Source organism: Nipponia nippon, unplaced genomic scaffold (assembly GCF_047370975.1).
Source record: "Nipponia nippon isolate SJK-2023a ecotype South Korea unplaced genomic scaffold, ASM4737097v1 scaffold_4, whole genome shotgun sequence".
NCBI lineage: Eukaryota > Metazoa > Chordata > Aves > Pelecaniformes > Threskiornithidae > Nipponia > Nipponia nippon.
Window position 1 is genome coordinate 60,865,577 of NW_028262358.1, and position 18,944 is coordinate 60,884,520.

Genomic DNA, 18,944 nt, shown 5'->3' on the forward strand with positions numbered 1-18,944 from the left:
TCAGGGCTGTCAGGAAATTCCTGAGCCACTGCTCGTTCCCTTACTATGATAAAGAACTATGTTCAGAAATCTTCAGTACTTGATCTTAAACATAATTAGATTTCTGGAAGGTCCTGCAGGAAGATTGTTCCAAAACTTCAGTCTTCTGAAAGCCTCTAATATTCAGACTAAATATATCCATTGACAATCTACATACGTATGTTCTTGTGGAGTAATAACTTTGCACAGCTTTTCTAGCTTTGCATCATTTATGTTAGTTTCCTAGCTGTTGTAACCCCGTGTAGTAGAAGTTTCCTCTTTTCTGACCACACCCATATTATACATTGGGTGGGAAATATATCTTGCAGTGGTTCTCAGGAGAGCCATGCAGTTGTCCTGTTCTACAGGACCTGACATCAACAGCGTGCTGGTGAGGCACTGGATGTAGCAGAGCCACCTCAGACCTGTTGGTTCTGAGTCATTTATGAACAGTGGCACTAGCAGTCTCCAGTCCTTGTTAGAAATGTCTCACCTAGTATAACCTAGAGGTAGAGCTGTGACAGGAAATTGCCACTAGAATGGTTTTCTGATGGGAAATGCCTTTTTCTCAAAATCAAATTTTTCCACAGAAAATTATATACTTTACTGTGATGGTTATAAAAAAAGCTGCAACTGTTCATTTCTCAATCTGTCTTGCACAGTAATCAGGAGGCACTCTGATTGTCTAAGGATGCCAAGAGGATTGTTCTGCCAATCCCTCTATTGCATTTGTTCAGATACAATTTTCTTTTCCAGTAGATGACTACTGAAACTCTCTTAATCCTGACATATCTAGAAGGACTCCTTAACAGTAAATGACATCCTCCTGACTACACATTTTCACTGAAGTCAAACCTACATGCCTTTTAAGCCAAGAGGGCTGGAATGTAATTGCTACTTCCTCTCCCACCCCCAATTCAGTGAAAATGTTAAAAATTATTTCAATGGTGGTTATGTGAGTTTAGTTAAAATGCGAATTTGTGTCCAAAAATAAGATTGCAGCTTCATAATATGACAAATGATTGAGCCTGCCATCTGAGTCAGAAATTTTATGAACAAAAAAAGAATCTTTTGGGATGGTTCTTCCTGCTTCCACATGCACTAAAAATACTTTTAGGGAAGAACCTATCATTATATTTTAGTTCCTTCAGTTTGATGCCTACCAGAACCTATGCAGTATTTCTATTAATGAAAACTAAAAAGAAAAAAAAAAGTAGGAATTATTAAAAGCAGAGGAGAAGAAAAAAAAAAGCTTAGTTTAGATCCAGTGATTTTTAAGCAAACAAATATATTTTTTTGTTAACTGATTTAACAAGTCACAGCATCAGATTTGAGGACTGGTGGGGTTTTTATAACTATTTAAACCCATGAGTAAATCCCTCAGTGTTCGTTCCCATCCAAAAGGAACCTAAAAACTTCAGAAAATCTGAAGCTAAACCTTATTCAATTTATGACTGAAATGAAGGTCCATTCCAATAGCTAGGAAATGTTTTATTTATTTGAATTTCAATCTTTAAAGTATTTTGCTGTAAATTAGCTCAATTTCCAAATAAAATCATCCAAACAATACAACAAAAAAAGAAATATTACCTTTTGAAAAATGCCAAATGGACACTTCAATAACTGTAAAAAGTCATGATTTTTTTATGCAAAATACATTTGTCAGAAATGACCTTTACTCAGTTACAGTCTCAGTTTCAACAAATCATACTTTCCCAGTATGAGAGTTTGTATACTGCTAGAAATCCCTTGGCCTTCTTTATGCTACAGTGATATTTGGAAGATAACTACCACTCCCTACTTCTGTGATCCTGGGTAAGTCACAATAATGAACAGTCCCTGGAGAACCATGTTTTATGTATTGTTTCAGTGTCTTCCTTCCACCATATCATGGCCTTGGCTAGTCCGTGCAAATTAATGAACATTAGAATCCATGACGCAGTTCTCTGATAAAACTGGAGCAATAATAGTTCCTTGATTCCATATTTTTCTGTCTACCTGGGCAGGTCATTTCTTGGGGCCACACCTGGCACTTTGTGTTTCTACTTCCTCATATGGTAGTAGCCTGGTTACTACTAAACAATATTAATTATGACTATTCTTTCAAGGAAAGAAAAACAGAAAAAAATGTTATACAATTTAGCTATTTGAAAAGCAGTTATGGAAATCACAGATAAACTTTTATCAAAATAAAGAGTAGCAGGAGTTCAACTCAGCTGCCATTACTCTTTTATTGAAAAAAAGTATGTTAGGTATAGGGAAATTTTCCTTCTCCATGGAGATATCATTACTTTTCTTGGCTATAAACAGGTTACCACAGCAAACAGTGCACATTTGTCTAACATTCTAGAGGATAACTTTGTCTATTGGAAAATATATCATTTTGCTCAGTAGCCTTGAGTCAAACGAATGCTTCAATTGATCCAAAATCTTTTATTCTCTGGCTCTCTGAACAACATAACCTAAAAGCAGGAACACAAAAGACACTCCATTTTAAGTTGTTGGTTTTTTTTTTTTTTTCCTATATAATAGTCAAGGATGTTATACCTACAGTTAGATATGGTTAATTTCCAGTGTCCTAAAAAGCAGAGTTATAACTAAAGAGCACAAGCAGCGCCAATGACATTTTTTTCTTTCATGATCTCTGAGCTGCAGTATGAAACACGGATTAATAAACACAGCAGCTTTCCAGTAAACGGTGTTTTTTAGCTTTCTGCAATGTGCAGCACGGCAAGCTGGAACATCAATATGTCTTCAAAATCACTTAAGTGCTTGTCAACAAACCAAGGATTAATTGCTTCACAGTAAACTTGCACACAATGTATAGGTTCCAATTCTCTGAAAAACATAATGATCCTAGAGCTTTGGAAGGTGCCAAGTTTGACGTCTCAGGAGACTGAAAAACTGTACTTAGCCATAAAACATAGAGATCACAGAGAGAGCCAGCTCAAGCATGACTCATATCCTTCCATCAAGTCACCTCTCCTCCAAACGGCAAGTACCACTTCTAAAGTTGAGGGGTCCTTTTGCCTGCCTTAGACATGCACTCTTTATCCCTGGCTGCAGGAAACTGGCAACTAATATCTGTGGCGTTGTGGAAAAAAATGTCAATGCCTGATAAATAGTGGCAATTGCTAGGATTTCCTAGCAATCTGTTTGTTCGTTCGTTCGTTGGTTTTTAATTACTTTGATAAAGCTGTTTGATAGATGGGTGATGAAGATAACTTCTCCTGCTTCAACCACTACCAATGTCCACACCTCTCCAGTTAAATTTGGTGTTTTTTCTCCAGAATCAGCATATTGATATCTTTGTTTCCACAGCTGCTTCCTTCACATAGTCGTCTTCTGCCATTTCGTAACTTCCAACTGTCCATTGCAACTTCACTGTGGTTCTTCTTTTGCTCCATTTCCATTTCTGATGAAATGAGTAAGATGATCTGATAATAAATATGTTTGTGTAAGGAACACAAGAAAAGAAGTAAGAAGACAATTCTGATACACACCAGAAGAGAAAAAGTTGTTGCTTTTGCTCTACACCTCCTTTTTCAGATACAAGCCCAACCACAGCAATCAAAGACCACTTACTGAAGTGATATGCATGCTTTTACAATTCTAGAATATGGCCATCAATTATCTAACCTTTTAGCTTTTCTCTTTTTTCTTTTTTCTTTTTTTTTTTTTTTCTCTCTTTGAATTCACTGAAATTACAAGTTTGTTAAACATGGGAACATGTTTATCCTGCAAAGGATTGTCATGAACCCCCCACCGCTCCCTGCAAATTTCATGAAATCCAGGATTTCATTTAAAAATTCTTATATGTAACAAATGTGGGCTGATGAGAAACTGATCTTCTTTGTACAACTTCATTGTGTCTTTATCACCTGCATATAAATAAAGTAAAACACTTTTTGTAAATTGGTAAAAAATACTTGAAAAGCATTCCACCTCAGGACTGGAACATGACAGGCAATACTTCAGATTCCCCAGTCATGTCTTGTCCTGTATGAGTGAGAAATGTAATGACTTTTTCAAGCTTATCAAGATTTACCAGTGTAATACTTGAAATATGTATACAATCTGCACATGATCTTTCAGGCAAAAAATCCCCCTCCAACTCATTTTAGTAAGTATATCTAACCTTTAAATATGAGAGTTTCTCTAGACGGTTTACTGTCCCCAGTCCTGCAGGAACTGCTTGCGCTAAACCTCCAACTGCCTTGTCACCACACCAGATCACTGAACCCTGTGTGTGGCTGATGAAGTATTTCAATCTGCTTTAGGATTAACCTGTTCTTCTTGTAGCACAACACCTACTGTATGTCAACTGGAAAAGGTGATTAACTAATTTTCAATTTGTTTGTAGACAGACTCCCATTTATAAAACAAACAGGCAAATCACTTCAAACAGAAAGAACACTCAAAGCTAAGTGGTATATTTCTTCAGCCGATACCCAATGACCTTTCAAGATGAAAGGATAATAGACGACACAGAAAAGGAAGAAAAAAAGCCCTGTGTGCTGTTTGCAAGGTTTAGAGGTCACTTGGCTACAGAGAGAGAAGGATACAATGGAGGCTGCAGAGAACACTGCAGAGGCAAACATGGCTGTTCGTTTAGATTTTTTTCTTCTGAGCCTTACCATTCACCAGTGGCCTTCTTCGTTTGACAAGAGCCTCTGTTCCCCTAACTAAGGATATGTTCTGTTTATTGTGTGGCTGAGGCTCCATTTATGCATCAGCTGTCTATCTGCGCTCCTCTTTGGAGAGCGAGTAATTGGTCAAACCCAAAAGCAAAATGGCATGCTTATCCCATTTGGCTGTCTGGTGATCATATGACAGGGCTGAGAGAATATGATGGGGGTCTCACAAGACAAAGTAAGATATTATTCCCAGTGAAATCCTGTGGCTACATGCACCTCTGTCTACAAGCACAATCAGGGTCCTTGTTCTGCTGTGGATCCTGGGAGTCAGCTTGCTTCTCCCATTGAGAAAACTCAAAGTAATTTCCCACACTTGCAGCAAGGCATCCCTCGGCCATAAAGATTGTTCTGTCCTCTGAGCACACAACAATGTTTAGACAGAAATAGAAAATTAAAAACAAATTCCCTTTTCATGTTACTGACCTTCAGAAGCTATACTCTTAAAAGTGGACACAGCAAAATGCATTTGCACCAACAGAACCTGAGTCTTGACTACACAGAATATGCTTTCAGAAAATCTTTTTCCCATGCCCAGTTTTGTTTAAAACATTCTATACCACTTCTCTTGAAAGAAACCAGTGTTTGTCAGCAAAAGTGCCAGAGATACCAGTTACCTCCTACACACTTTACCTCCCCATACTTTCACTCTTGCCCATACACACATCCACTCTCACACAGCCACCAAATTAACTACTCTTGTCCCACATGTAGACTGAGAGACAACCCTGATAACTGCTGAGATATGTTAACCTTTTTTAATGGTAGTTGCTATACAGATAAATAGTAAACTGACCACCATTTTAAAAGGCAGAGGTCAGCATTCCAAAATCACCTTGAACACTATCATCAGAAATTAACTTTTACCCCTAGACTATTCTGTGTGCATTTAAAACTAAATAGTTGAAAGAAGCAAAAAGCTGATCAAACATGGTTCAGTCTTAACATTAGCTTCTACATAGGACTAGCATGTTTCCTTCTACATCTTACTACTCACTTAAAACATTACTTTTTATTGTAACTACTTTTTTACTTTTTATTGCACTACTTCTGAAAAACTTAGAGATTAATTAAATTCTACTCTCTGAAAGTTGTCTCCAGATTTGAGTTTTGTTTTGCTATGAAGCTAAAGACTTTAGGTAAAGAAACAATACTGGGATGATATAAAGGCTAGGTTGCCTATTTAACAGGAGATTAGAAAAACTCTGTTTGTTTAGCCTAGTGAAACAAAGGCTGAGAAGAAATAAAAACTAGTCTATAAATATATCAGCAGGGTAAACATCAGGAGAGAAAAGAACCATTTAAGTGAAACACCAGTGTTGTCACAGGAACAAATGGAGGTGAACAGCTGGAAATAAATTTAGCAGGAAATTAGAAGAAACATCCCAACTCTTAGAGCAGTCACGTTCTGGAACAGAGTCTTCCAATAGGAAAAGATACGACAAAAAACCCAACTAATAGTTTTGATGATAGAGGTTATTAATGAATAAGTTTTCTGAAAGGTGAGAAAGTATATTAAAGAATTTCAAAGACTTTCTCCAGCCTTGGGTTCTTGGGATTTTTTAAACTGTTTTATTTATTTATTTTGATTTGCCATAGCTGAAAAACCTGAATGGAATTTCAAAAGCAGGTTAAAGGAACTAAGTGTGAAGAAGAAGTTAATTAGGTCTCTAATTTCTGCCTTGTCTCCTTTGAAAATCCCAGTGTTGAAATGGATCTCTTTAGATACTCGTGAGGATTATATTACCTTGCTCTTGAAAAATTCAGTGCTTCTCTGGGGGACTGAAGCTCTCAAATGATTCAGGAAGATACTAGCATAGTGACTAAACGGTGAGTCAAGTGTGTTTGAGCATCCCTCCCTCCCCATGATCAGCTTTCAGACACCCACAGTTATAAATGTCTACCTGCTGTAATCCACAGCCCAGGGATCCAGCTATCTGCAGTCCAAGACCCAGCTCTGTGAAACACAGCTATATGACCTTGGCTTGGTTTTACTGTAAAAATTGTTGCTGAGCTGTGAGAGAGTTCCTACACTGAAGATGTACATGATAAGAAAAGGAAAGGAAAAACAAAGACAGAGGAGAATTTTTTGAGACAGTACTAGTTACCAGCTCAGGGAATAAAGAGAAAAATAGCAATGTGAAACAATATGAAATGCTGAGGAAAAAAAGTAGAGAACTGAAAGCTAGAACTCAGCAAGAGCCTTTTTCGAAGACTGACACTCCCCATGCTGCCTGGAGGTTGTCTGGGCAGCAGAGGCTCGTCAAGCTCCTGCATGTTAATGATTGATCTAGTAACATATTAGTCTCAGGTGTTCGCCAACATACCTATCTAATAAGCATATTAACCAACAAATAATTGCTGTATACTCGTTAGCTCTGCATGGGTTGGTAAAAGGCCCAAACCCAAAGGTAATTCAGCAGTGGAAGGGTTACATTATATGATCAGGAACTCAGAATACCATATTAGGATTCAGAGGGCCAAGACATCCATCGACAAACTCAGTTTGGCTTTTTTAGACACATTAACTTTTTAAAATGCTATCCTCGTGAACAGTCTGGCCCAAATTCTTACCACCACTAAGGAGCTGACAGGTCCTATGGGTAAGATTTAAAGCTTTGTGTCCACCGTCACCTTGACTTTGGGCTGGAAGGATTCTGTGGCCTGTGACTGTAAAGAGGACTTAAAGGATTTCTGCTTCCACCACAGGCCATGTCATGGCCTTCCACCATACCCATACATGTCAGAACTTTTTCCTGTTGGATCAAATTGGCTCCTTATACCTTTGTATCATTTGCATTGATGAGACAGATGAGCACATTTATATCTAACTGGTGTTAAAGCTGTGCTGCAAACTTCTCCTTTTTCATGGTAATGCTGTAAAGAAGCATCTGTAATAACTAACAAGATGGTACAACATAGAGAAATTTGCCTGGAGACTGTAACTTACGCAGTTGCTAAGAGAAGTAGCTAATAAATATGATTTGAATAGAAATGCTAATGAAATAGAGCTGGACGCTTGTTATGTCATTTAACACTACTGCATATACAGCAGTTAATCCTTTTCAGGATCCTCTTTATTGTCACTGAGGTCTATACCTGTTTTTACTGCAAATCAGATAAATGCTGGCACATGGCAGGAAACAGTGAACAAATGTAGTGGTGTAAGGTTACATTCAGGTGGACACCATCTACCTTAATGATTAATTGAAGGTGTATGCAAAAAGCCTCTGAAACTCAGCAGTTCTGTCAAACAGCAAAAAATCAATAAGAACACCACTGTCTTGGTCTGTTGTACTTTTCTGAGAAACACAAAGACAAATCAAGGATATATTTTCAAACCTGCCAGGAAGTCGCTGTGAGATGAAAGCCTTTTATTTTTTTCCCACTGAATTATAGCTTCTATTAATACAATGGTATCTGCAGTAAGGACAGAATCTAATATGCAACACTCTTCCCATGCCTTTCATCATCCCTGAGGTTTTCAGTGTATTCTTGTTCAACCTTTAGTTAAAGATCATTACTACCATGCAATCAATTTTTGCTGGTCTCCTGGGTAAATGCTTAAGAAAGGTTTAACCGCAGTTATGACAAAGAGAGGGGCATTTTGGCACAAGGTATTTACATGTATGTGACACGTGCCATGTTCAGTTAGCTTAGCCCATTGGGATATCCTGATGAAGGAACACTTATTTCTATTGACCAGATGCAAGACCAGCTTGTTTATAGTGCATGCCTAGCCACGTGGGACTTCTTTGCTGGGATAATAGTGGAGAAGCAGCTTTTGTCTTGAGTCTCTGAACCAAAACCAATTGACACTTCAGGAGACGTAGAGAAGTGTCTAAATCACCCAGCCACTATGCCCAATCTATTTTCAGCAAACAAACAAATCAAGAGACTGAGTGTTTCAAGCCAAGGAGCTCAAACCATATTGGGAAGTACCAAAGATAGCTAGCTTCTAATGCTGAGAGTAAATGTCAACAGCTTCAGTACTGGCTTTATCAGAGAATGAAGAAAACATTATTTGTGATTTTTTTCCCCAAATAAAAGCTTCCAGTCCAATATGTTGTGAGATTTGTAAGATCAAATGAATGTTCTCTGAGAACTCTTGAAAACATTCACAATGCAAGAAGCTTCCCGAGTGCCATATGAACTCATTCTGAGGCCAATGCATTTACCAGAAAGACATAATGGATTTGTTCTTTAATCTTCTCTTTGAAATATTACAGTCACACAATTAGTGGAAACAGTATAATGTCTCTTTGCTGACTAGCAGTATATGAATAAGCAAAGCTTACAATCTGAATTCCTGTTCAGCAGTTTTTAATGTTATTCAGAAGTAAATAAGGGTCAAATCCAGAATGATTCACTAATTCACAGACATAATGAATGCCTGAATAGTTCAATGAACTCAAATGAGTGCAGGTTCTAGTGACATCTTTTACTAAGATAATGTGCTCAACATAAAATAAATGATATTGAGAGTAATATGTCAATATAAATGCCAGAAGACTTTGTATCCCTATTCTGAAGCTACATTTGAAATACAGATTACTACTTCTGAACACTTTCAGGCATACAGTGTAGGTCCTGGAAACTGAAGAGGACAAAAGCTCTTTGAAGAACTCTGTATGAATGCTCCTGACCTAGAAACAAATAATAGGTGAGGAGAAAACAAGCTTCGGCAGCATCATGATTTGATTCAAGAAGTAGAAATTAGATGTAAATTGTGCTTACTGTACTTGAAACAGACTATACCTGCACTGGTCTGTTGCCAGTGTTAACTGACTGCTAATGACTTTTCCAGAAGCCTTGTTGACAAAAGTGGCCGCAGGGTAGAATTAAAAACTAATGAGACATATGCGGTAAGCCCAGTGGCTTCTGTGTATGAAATTCTCAATCTCCTTAGCAGATTGTTGAAATTTCAGTATAAGATGGAGTTCACATCACTTCACAGAATTTATCTAGTAAGACTAGATAACTTTTCTAAGCTGATATAATCAGTAAAGAGAATATAGTCTTAATTGCAAGTGGAGAGAGATGGAAATCTCCAAGGGGTGATATATCCTATCCTAAAATATTAATTCTTAGGTGGAATAAAATGTTGTCTGGAGATCTCCACTTCTCTCCATCATTCAGTCCCAGCTAAGGTAATGTTTCTGGGAGATCTCTTCCACATCTCATATGTTAATTACATGCATAAGGCCTCTAGATGAAGACAGAGGATCATTGCATTGCAGTGATGTCATAACTATATATCATTGTAGAGCTTATAAACCCTGTTTTGCTTTCATTTCTAGGAGAATGCTTAAGATGACTCACAGATGGGATGGAAATACCGTGACACTAGTAAATAATCAAGTAGTTAATAACTTCAATAACCTTTATGACTATTCAGGAAAATGGGTATGGTTTTTGATCCAAGATAAGAAGCTAACAGCCTAGTTTAAGGCTTACTCTTGCTTGCAAAAAAGCAAGGGGAAAATTAAGAAAAAAAAAAAAAGAATTTTGGTATTGCTTTTGATTATGCAAACAGGTATGTTTGGCTAAATATGGAAAGAAGGAAAAAGACCTTTTGTTAGTCAAACTCTTCATCAGAGAAGAACATTGTATGTCTCCTTAGGAAGGACTTTTTTTTTTTAATCACCTATGTTAGCAGAATGTTTGCATACGAATTAATGAAACAGTGATCAGATCACAGAATCCCAGAGTTGCTGAGCTTGAAATACCCCATCAGGTATTTTTAAACACTGATAAGATCCCTCTGAGCCTTTTCTTCTCCAGGCTGAACAGTCCCAGCTCTCTTAGCCTCTCCTTGTCTGACAGATGATCCAAGCCCTCCAAGCTGGACACCAGGTGCCCACCAAAGCCACTCTATCACTCCCCCTCCTCAACTGGACAGGGGAGAAGAAATATAGCAAAAGGCTTGTGGGTCGAGATAAGGAGAGTTTAATGAAAGCAGAAGCAAAGGCTGTGCACAAAAAAGCAGAAAGAAAACAAAAAGATTTTATTCGCTACTTCCCATCAGCAGCAATGTCCAGCCACCCCCTGGAAGCAGGGCCCCAGCACGTGCTGCAGTTGAGGTCAAATGCCGTAAAACAACGAATTCCCCCCCATCCTCCTCCTTTCTCCTAGCTTTTATTATTGAGCAGACATCATACGGTATGAAATATCCCTTTGGTCAGTCTGGGTCAGCTGTCCTGGCTATGTCCCCTCCCAAGAGACAGCCTTGATGCTGCGCGAGCACCGCTCAGCAGCAGCTGAAACACTGATGTGCTATCAACACCCTTCCAGCTATCAATACAAACCACAGCACTAATATGGCTGCTATTGGGAAAAGGAACTTCATCTCAACCAGACCTAATACACCTTGATAATCTTTGTGGCTCATCAGTGGACTTGCTCCAGTATGTCCAGCTTGCTCTGATACTGGGAAACCTAGAATTAGACTAAGCACTCCTGGTGTGTCTCACCAGGGCTGAGCAGAGGGGAAGGATCACCTTTCTTGACCTGTTTTACTCTGATAGTCCCAATTTTTCTTATGAAAAAAAAAAAAAAAAAGTGAAAAAAAAAATATATATTGCAGGAAATGATTGGGTTTTACAGATATGGCATTTTGAATAGTGTGAGAAAAAGGATGTTCTGAAGCTTTCAAATGTACTATTTGGAAATTTTAAAAAAGTTCATAATTAATCTGAAAATTATTTTTCATGTAGAAACTTTATACATACTAAAAAATAAAAAATAAAAACAGAAAAATTGAAATAAAATATATTGATTTACCTTACCAGAATACTTTGAATATTTTTATTTTTCTCCTTATTCAACATGTGAAACTTATTTGGAATTCTGTAAATTATAACAAGATAAAAAAGGCATTTTCCTGACAGACTCTGTAAAATATTGTTAGTAAATAATCTCTGCCAGGTTTAATTACATAATAGAAACCACCTGGCTACTCAGGAACCATACATTGTGTACCTACGGGTCATCAGGGCAAATGAGAATGCTAATACCAGTAGGAACTATATCCAGGGGACCTCCTCTAGTCTCACAAAGCCACAAAAGCTCAGGATTTTTCCGTAGCTAAAGGCAATGAACTAAGTATACTTATTTTGACCTTAGCTTTCCACCCAGATTCATGTATGATCGAGCTCTGTGAGTCAGTACTGTTTGCTGGAGATTGTTTATTGACATAATGCAGAAGGCTGCTCTATCTGATGTTAAAAGGTTATAATGAAAAAAACAAGAAATACCGATTGTTCACCAGTATAGAAAGAAAAAAAAAAAAGCAAAATATTACATCTCTCAATCCATACTGTAAGGAAAACACCTGCTACTTTCACACAACAGTCTGGTCTTCAGAGAATGATCATTACAAATAGATTGTCAGTTCGGTACTTCTTGTTTCACCACAAAATATTCAAGCTTTATAAAATGGTGCATAAGTTCAAACACAGCTGTCTAATTTTCTTTTTTTTTTTTAAATAAATCCTACTTTTAATAGAGGTTCTTTTATTCAGTAAGTGAAATTTCTGATCTACAATAAAACTACTGAAATGACAATAAAAATATTGTTACAAGTTCTGGCATTGTGGTATAATAAAGGGAGAAGAACTTGCCATTTAATAGATCCGCTGTATTGCCTAGCATTGGATAACAATGTAACTGATTTACTCTTTTAGAGAGATTGTTCATTAGTTCTGAAGTCAAGACATTGAAAAGGTTGTCAGCAACATGATTTTATGAAACTTGCGTTGTGTGCTACTATTCTCTGAGGTGGTCTGTATTCAAGAAAATTATCATCTATTCACAAAAATTTCACAATGATTTCCCCCTTTGCTCATTCCTTTTGTAGTTTATCAGAACTGATTTTACTATGACATACTTCAGGGTTCTCACATCTTTCACGACAAACCTGTCATTTCTTTTACACTCCTAAAGAGTTTACTGCAATGCTTACATTTTAGAGGATACTTTTTCAACTTTCCTTCAACTCTTTGGACTTTGTCTGATAAAAGCTCATTTATAAACATTTCTGACATTAGCTGAATTCAGTGAGAGTCTTTTTCTTACCAGAGTGAAATACGGGGTAATCATTGATGGAACACCAGTGACCTCACAACTGGGAAGGATTGTACAAGTAATCCTGTATTGAAAACAGAAGTCTTTCTGAAGGTCTGTTGTAGTCCTAGGAGTAAGACTCATTTATTTTTCTTGTTATTACACTTCCAACTGCCAGCTCATTTCTCAAATAAGAAGTCTTAATAGATGTCAGTGTTGGGGGATTTAAAATTCATTGTAAGATTTATGAATCTCACTTACAGGGTGAAGGATGGTCACAAAAACCAAAATGACAGGCACCCTTCACCCCCATTCAGGGAAGAAGCAAAATCTGACAGAAAGCAAATGTTAGCTTCCTTTTAACGGTAATACCATAGAAAGGTTAGAGATGTTAATACAATACATATATCTCATGTTGTTTAAAGTTCGCCTATGTTGTTGAAACTCCAGTCTACGTTTGCATTTTTTTTAGTCTGAGTAACATTGTAAATACATGGATTTCTTTCATTGCTTTGGTTATGGGCTCTGCATACTACAGCCAAAATTTTGTTCAGTGCATTATTTTCCATGTAGTTCTTAATAGGAAAATAGGAAGTAGTGGAGTTCTTTTTTATACATAGAATGAGCATTAGATTAGGGGAAGGAAGAAAGTCTCCTATAATTTATTTCAACATGATTAAATGAGTACAGCAATTCATTTAAACAACACTCAAGGAGATGTGAAAATGTTCATGCCCTTAAGAAAAGGAGAATTTTCTTCATATGACTGGCTCTCCAAATAACTAAGACTGCTACTGAAGTGTGTGTTATTGCAAGGTAGGATGCAAGCAATGAAGAAGGAAGCAAAAGATGGAGCCATCAGCTCTGACCTCATTGAAACAAAGCTGTTAAGTGAAAAATGCACTCCATGCCTCTGGTCACAGAATTCTGTTATAAATGAAGACAAACACAGTGTGCAGGTTGCAGATTTTTTTTCTTTTAAATTGAAATCTATGCATAGCATGCAAATGCATTTCCTGTGTTGCAATAGGTAAGACTTTCTTTCCCAAAATTACTTTGATTTTACAGGTATTTGATGAAGGAGTGGAGGGGGCTCCTTAGGGGGGCTGCAAGGCAGGGATTGTTGGCTGGGACCTGTCCCGCCACCCTTGGACCCCAGCCCCCAGGCAGGGAGCAGGGCAGGCCGGGGGTCAGTTAAAACCCCTATATTTTACATACCAAAGTTAAAGAACCATTTTTATTTGAAGAGCGCTTGAACTGAATGCCATTAAAGAATGCCTTACACAAGGATTTGAACATAGATTGTCTCCTTGTGACCTTAATTGCTAACTGAGGGGATTATATAGTAAATAAGAGCTGTTGCCTTTTATCAAGTAGATAATAGCCTATTTAAAATAGAATATATAAATTAACAACAGCAATTCTTATATACTGTAGGCAAAGGAAAGACAAAAGTGAAATGAAAAATACAGAACTGTTTGTTCTTATTAAGCTCAGTATATATAAAAATTGTTTTGATTGATATTTAATTAAAAGGTGACTCTCTATAGAACATATGGGTAAGAAGCTGCCAGTAGCTTACTTTTAATAACTGACTTTAATTCCAGTCATAGACTGTAATTTGTCTTAATTCAAGATTGTTGATTTATCTCCAGGGCCCAAAAATATCTCTGTTGAAAGGCAACGTGCTGGTAAAGACCCTACTCTCTGTCCTCTTTTTCCACCTGAGTTCCGTCTTTGGCCATGATCATCGTATTGGACCCACCATCATTAGCTGTCTACCATCATCGGGGCAGCCAGCCTTTGCATAGGAAAGTTTGGGAGAGCAACAGAGAGGAAAAGTCACTGGCAGCAGCTGGACAAGAGACAGAGGAGAAAGAGGAAGAGCTGTTGCATTGACAAGACATTCTTTTGAGGAGATGTAAGTCCTGTAGCAACTCAGCTCCCAGGGCACTTTATTCATTTAGATTCCTCAGAGGAACAGAGAGAACCATGCATATTCTAAAAGAATGGGTAAAGATTGGACTACCCAAATTATTGGAATAAGACTGATGAAGGCAGGGAAGATTGCTTTCACATTTGCTAACTTGTACCTCGTGAGCAGATGGTCATTCCCAAGTAGTAAACATGTAAGGCTAACTTTTTGCTGTACTGTTAAATCTGAGGAGAAGCAGCAAGCTAAGTGGAACAGGGCTTTCTACAGTCAACACAGCAGATCTTTGTCAATGAAAATCCCAAATCAGGCTGGCTAATTGACAAGAACTAGGCCTACTCCAGTCTATGAGGGCAGAGCGAGGCTCTGCATTCTGACCAAACTGAGGCTGAGATTCAGTTCCTGAAGTAGTGGCTCCCAGGAGAATGTCATGTAAAGCAGAAAGACTCTCAGCCATCCACTTGGTTATTCCTCTCATCTAGGCTTGTCACTTCCACAACGTCCCAAGTGACCCAACTTCCCAATGCTCCAACGTTACCAACTGACGCAGCTGGTAAGCCAGCCAACAAGGGGAGGTGGCCCGCTGGACCTGCTGTTTACGAACAGAGAAGGCCTGGTGGGTGATGTGGTTGTTGGAGGCTGTCTTGGGCTCAGCAACCATGAAATGCTAGAGTTTTCGATTCTTGGAGAAGTAAGGAAGGGGGTCAGCAAAACCGGTACCCTGAACTTTAGAAGGGCAGACTTTGGATTGTTTAGGAGTCTGGTTAACAGAGTCCCTTGGGAGGCAGTCCTGAAGGGCAAAGGAGTCCAGGAAGGCTGGATGTTATTCAAGAAGGAAGTCTTAGAGATGCAGGAGCAGGCCGTCCCCATGTGCCATAAGTTGAGCAACCGGGGGAGAAGACCGGCCTGGCTAAATAGAGAGCTTTGCCTGGAACTCAGGAAAAAAAGGAGAGCCAGGAGGACTGCAAGGTTGTTGTGAGGTTATGCAGGGAGAAGATTAGAAAGGCGAAGGCCCAGCTACAACTTGAACTGGCCACCGCCATTGAAGATAACAAAAAATGTCTTTACAAATATATCAGCGACAAAAGGAGGGCCAGGGAGAATCTCCCTCCTTTGTTGGATGCGGAGGGAAACATTGCCGTGAAGGATGAGGAGAAGGCTGAGGTACTTAATGCCTTCTTTGCCTCAGTCTTTAATAGTCAGACTGGTCGTCCTTGGGGTTCTCAGGCCCCTGAGCTGGGAGATGGAGATAGGATGCAGAATGAAGACGCAGTTATCAAAGAGGTGGCAGTCACTGACCTGCTCCTCTACCTGGATGCTCACAAGTCCATGGGGCCAGACGAGATCCACCCGAGGATACTGAGGGAGCTGGCAGAGGAGCTTGCCAAGCCACTCTCCACTGTTTATCATCAGTCCTGGTCAACCGGGGAGGTCCCAGATGACTGGAAGTTAGCAAATGTGATGCCCCTCTACAAGAAGGGTCAGAAGGAGGATCCAGGGAACTACAGGCCTGTCAGCCTGACCTTGGTGCCAGGAAAGGTCATGGAGCAGATCATCCTGAGTGCCATTATACGGCATGTGCGGGACAGCCAAGGGATCAGGCTCAGCCAGCATGGGTTTATGAAAGGGAGATCCTGCTTCACTAACCTGGTCTCCTTCTATGACAAAGTGACCCACTTGGTGGATGAGGGGAAGGCTGTGGATGTTGTCTACTTGGACTTTAGTAAGGCCTTTGACACTGTTTCCCACAGCATTCTCCTGGAGAAGCTGGCTGCTCACAGCTTGGATAAGTGCACTCTGCGCTGCGTTAAAAACTGGCTAGACGGCCAAGCCCAGAGAGTGGTGGTGAATGGAGTCAAATCCAGTTGGTGGCCAGTCACAAGTGGTGTTCCTCAGGGCTCAGTGTTGGAGCTGGTCCTCTTCAATATCTTCACTGATGATCTGGATGAGGGGATTGAGTGCACCCTCAGTAAGTTTGCAGATGACACCAAGTTGGGTGGAAGTGTCGACCTGCTGGAGGGTAGGAAGGCCCTACAGAGGGACCTGGACAGGCTGGATCGTTGGGCCGGGGCCAACTGTATGAGATTCAACAAGGCCAAGTGCTGGGTCCTGCACTTGGGTCACAACAACCCCAGGCAACGCTACAGGCTTGGGGAGGAGTGGCTGGAGAGCTGTCTGGCAGAAAAGGACCTGGGGGTGTTGGTTGACAGCCACCTGAACATAAGCCAGCAGTGTGCTCAGGTGGCCAAGAAGGCCAAGGGCATCCTGGCCTGTATCAGGAATAGTGTGGCCAGCAGGACCAGGGAGGTGATAGTGTCCCTGTACTCGGCACTGGTGAGGCCGCACCTTGAATACTGCGTTCAGTTTTGGGCCCCTCACTACACGAAGGACATCGAGGTTCTGGACCATGTCCAAAGAAGGGCAATGAAGTTAGTGAAGGGTCTAGAGCACAAGTCTTATGAGGAGCGGCTGAGGGAGCTGGAGTTGTTTAGTCTGGAGAAGAGGAGGCTGAGGGGAGACCTTATTGCTCTCTACAACTACCTGAAAGGAGGTTGTAGCGAGGTGGAGATCGGTCTCTTCTCCCTAGTAACAAGTGATAGGATGAGAGGAAATGGCCTCAAGCTGTGCCAGGGGAAGTTTAGGTTGGATATTAGGAAAAACTTCTTCACCGAAAGGGTAGTCAGGCACTGGAACAAGTTGCCCAGGGAAGTGGCTGAGTCTCCATCCCTGGAGGTATTTAAAAGATGGGTAGATGTGTTGCCTGAGGACATGGTTTAGTGGTGGAATTGGCAGTGATAGGTTTACGATTGGACTGGATGATCTTAAGGGTCTTTTCCAGCCTTAACCATTCTATGATTCTATGATTCTATGATTCTATGATTCTATGATTCTATGAACTAGCTCCCCATTTATGCAAAGAACTTCTAAGACATCAAGTTCCCAACTTAGCTGGAAGTTCCCTTGAAGTACTTTATATTTATAGTAGTAAACACAAAAACCCAAACCCTAAACCCAATGTTTCAGGCTGTAATTATACATAGAACTAATAAAAATAACTCCTGACATGTCTTCTTTATGCAATACACTGACTGTGCCAGTGTACAAATCACCTCTGAACTGGTGCAGAGATCTTTGGCCAGTACCAGATGTCAGAGGGATGCCTGATTCATTCCTCCTTTTTACAAGGTTTAACTTCTGAATTGGTAATTCTCTGAGAGGACTATGTCTTTTTCCACTTTCAGTGAAGTTAAAAATAGGGCCGTTAATGTGAATTTCTTCTTTGAAAGAAGAGGAAAAAATATAGAAAATACTATTAGAAGCTTACGGGTTTAGTAACAGGCTAAAACTGCTGCTTAACATTTACCGTATGGCATTTTATATCACATTAGTCATACACAGGAGTCTTAGAGTGCACAGAAGTTTAACATCCTGTGGGAATGGAATCACAGCAACTTTTCTTTATCTATCCATTACTTATACTATTATTTACACTTTACGTAAAAATATTTTTGAAAATTATGCTGCCCTTATTCTTATCCACACAGTCTCACATCTGACATATGTATTTTCCCTTGTTTAGTTATTTTTATTTTATATGGGATATTCATCATTATTTTAAAGTGGAATGCTACATGAATGGATTTAACCCACATTTCCCCAAATAGGTCCTAATTTGACATGGAGGAAAATAATTTAAAACCAAAATTACCAACAGGATAGTATTCTGTTTTATTACAAAGACTACCGTATTGTCATTAGAGTTGAACAGAATATAGCTTTTCCATTCTATGAATGTTCTGAGAGTAAGAAAAAAATCTCACACACACTCAATAAAACCCAAAGTCTTGCCCTCATCAGCAACAAAATTGTCCATTGCTCAAAAGCACAATGATCTGTGAGAGTTAGATTCAGTATGGATCCTGTTATAATAATTACTTAGTTACACATAGAAAAAGTTCCAATGGAAAATATTCAGAATGGTTTACCTCTCTACAGTCAAATCAGGAACAAGTGATTGGTACTGCAATTTATATTTCCAGGCAGAATCAGAGACTTGAATTTTGCCTTTCTGTATCCTATACAAGCACACAGACCCCTAGGCTTTTAACAATTCTGTGCTGAGTCTTTCAGTTTAGTGAGAAATTTAATTCATACTGAAGTTAGTCTACCTCTTAAAAGTTTTCAATTTAAGTAGAATTTTGGAAAAAAAATAAAATAGAATAGAATACATTGGA

At 39.1% G+C, this 18,944-nt stretch overlaps 1 long non-coding RNA gene across 1 annotated transcript in view; it reads right to left on the minus strand.

Moving 5' to 3' along the window:
• Positions 1-1,875: 1,875 nt before the first annotated feature.
• LOC148053324 (uncharacterized) overlaps positions 1,876-18,944 on the minus strand; it is a 32,067-nt gene continuing 14,998 nt past the window's right edge. Inside the window, exon 3 of the long non-coding RNA XR_015708374.1 lies at positions 1,876-3,455. This is a non-coding gene — a long non-coding RNA (uncharacterized LOC148053324). The remainder of the gene's footprint in view (positions 3,456-18,944) is intronic.